We start from the raw sequence: 2,808 nt of genomic DNA, 5'->3' as shown, positions 1-2,808 counted from the left end.
TAATAATATTTCACAATTTGTTACTGTTTTTGATCAAATAAATGCAGCCTTGGTGAGCAGAAGATACTTCTTTTAAAAACATTCAAATATTTTACTTACTCCAAATTATTTGCTTTTTTTTTTACGTCTGTGACCCATTAGAACTTCATTTTTGTGTCGTGACCCAGTGGTTAAGAGCTAGTTGTGGAGAACTAACCACATAAACACAGTGTATGCGCTGTGGAGGCTGACTAACGTCTGTACTGTGAATAAAGCAGCCGCTTGCCGTCAGTTTCTCTCTCTTTAAATGGTTTATGTGTTTCTCTGGGACATTTTAACTTCGGCTCTGAAATAACATTTAGGAGCAAAACTGTGACCCAGAAAGAAAATGAAGGAGAGAGAGAAATGTGAATGAATGAGGTTTTGTTGTGGAGAGAGAAAACAAAGAGAAAGAAAGATGCTGAAAGAAACAGAAAGGACAGAAGAGAAACAAACGGTGTGTGAAGAGAGACAGAAGCACATTCACAAGTGACGAGTGACACACAATCACCATTATATGTACGTGTGTGTAAATCTGGAAAAAAACAACAAAGTTCAATTATTATTATTATTTTTTATCATCATCATCATATTATTATTATTATTATTATTATATTAATGTTTATGTTAAATACTGTATCTAAAAATTCTTAAATACTGCATCTAGGTAAAAAAACAATACATTTTTAGATACTTCTATTGAAAAAATATAAAAACTCATAAATAAGTCATTTTTTGTTTCTCAAGTAAATGTATCTTTTTGTTTTTAGCATATTTAGGGATTTTTATTGGAAAACAAAAAAAGAATAATTAAAAACTCATTAAGAAGTAATTGTTTGCATCTCAAGTAAAATGATAATTTTCCAACATTTTCAGATATTTTTACTGGAAAACAAGTGTTTTTTTTTTTAAAGAATAATTTAAAAATCATTAAAAAAATTTTGTTTCTCAAATCTTCTTTCTTCTTTTTTCAGCATCTTTAGAAATTTTTATTGGAAAACAATAAAAAAATTGCTTTTTTCCCCAGTATTTTTAGATATTTTTACTTAAAAAAAGACTAATTAAAAATTTGTTTTAATAATATTTAGGCATTTTTAATGGAATACAAAACAGACTAATTAAAAACTCATCAAGAAGTAATGTTCTGCATCTCAAATTTTCCTTTTCCAGCATGTCTAGAAATTTTTACTGGGAAACAAGTAAAAAAAGACTAATTAAAAACATGTTAAGAAGTCATTTTTTGCTTCTCAAGTAAATGTATCCTTTTTCAGTAATTTTTTGATTTTTTTACTGTAAACAAATTAATAAAAAAGACTAACTAAAAACTCATTAAGAAGTAATTTTTTTTTTTGCTTCTCGAGTAAATAAATCCTTTATTCAGCATTTTTAGATATTATTACTAAAAAACTAATTTTAAAAAGGGCTAATTAAAAACAAGTCTCTGCCTTTCTCACACAGAACAACCTCCTTGACAGCAACCAGTCTGGTTTTAGAAGTGGAATAAGCTAACTGAGGCTTGTTATAGCACTTGCATATCATTGCTCTTTTGTTGATTTTGATTGCTTCCATTGTCCTCATTTGTAAGTCGCTTTGGATAAAAGCGTCTGCTAAATTACTAAATGTAAATATAAAATGTAAAAACTGATTTTTGCTGCCTGTAACATTTAAATCCAAAACATTTTGAATTTAACAGGGTTGACATAAAACAACCTGAATTGATCACAATTTGAAAATAAATAAATAAATAAATAGTTAAAATAAAGTATAAAATAAATAAAATGTTCAAATAAATTATTGTATTGAAGTACTTTATTTTTTACTATATGTTTTTACATAAATTAAGTATTAAAAATAAAGTATATTATGAAGACACACTGATGGGTAATATAGTTTTAGAATCAACCACTGATAAACTAATGCAAAACAAATACTCACCTACTCATTTTTCACTCAAATTATGATGATGACTAAATGTTTCAGTGAGAGAAGGTCGCTGACCTGCGACAGCTTCTGTTTACACCTGCTGTGATGATCTGATTCATAAGTGCTCAGGGACTCGCCATCATTCACCTGTTACTGAGATGCTCAGAAACACAGAAACGACACACTTCACCTTTAAACATGAAGCGTGTGGAGACATTCTGGCCTCACGCCTGGATCTGGCCTCTCTGAGCGAGAGAACGCGTGTTTACTGGACCCGCTGTGTGTGATTTGCAATTCTAATGATCCATTGAACAGCATGGAGGCCAAACACTTGTGTTGAAGCTGCAGAAATGAACCTCTGTTCCAAAATCACACACACACACACACACACACACACACACTCGTTCTGTGTTGATGCTGTTGTCAGACACCGATTGGCTCAGATAAACACACGTCCGACCAAACACTCAGAGCAAACGCCCAGAAAACCGAGACCCAAAGCTACTAACTTGCTGAAAGTGAGCAGAGATCTTCATCATCGGCTGGATCAATAGCACTGGCGACACGCAGGTCATGGGTTCGATTCCCACGAGACACACATACTGATCACGTCATTAGCTTGAATGAAACATAAGATACTTATTTACATTACTGGACGCATAATGTAAAAGTCCGAGTTGGCTTACTGTTTACATGTAAATGACAGACAGAGAGAGATAACAATATGGATAGATGTTATTATTGTTAGTTTAAATATAAACTATAAAAAAAATTAATAATTGAAATAAAGCTGAAATTAAATAATATATAAATATTAGATAACAAAATATAATGTAAAAAAAATTATGAAAATTTGCAGCTAAATTT

At 30.8% G+C, this 2,808-nt stretch overlaps 1 pseudogene; it reads right to left on the bottom strand.

The window, feature by feature from the left end:
• The window catches only part of LOC107709404 (endothelin-converting enzyme-like 1), a 53,478-nt pseudogene extending 50,962 nt beyond the window's left edge, over positions 1-2,516 (bottom strand).
• Between the last annotated feature and the right edge of the window lie 292 nt (positions 2,517-2,808).

Source organism: Sinocyclocheilus rhinocerous, unplaced genomic scaffold, assembly GCF_001515625.1.
Source record: "Sinocyclocheilus rhinocerous isolate Xijiao unplaced genomic scaffold, SAMN03320098_v1.1 scaffold3493, whole genome shotgun sequence".
Taxonomy (NCBI): Eukaryota; Metazoa; Chordata; class Actinopteri; order Cypriniformes; family Cyprinidae; genus Sinocyclocheilus; species Sinocyclocheilus rhinocerous.
The sequence above is the reverse complement of the archived record's forward strand: the minus strand, read 5'-3'. Positions and strand labels throughout refer to the sequence as shown.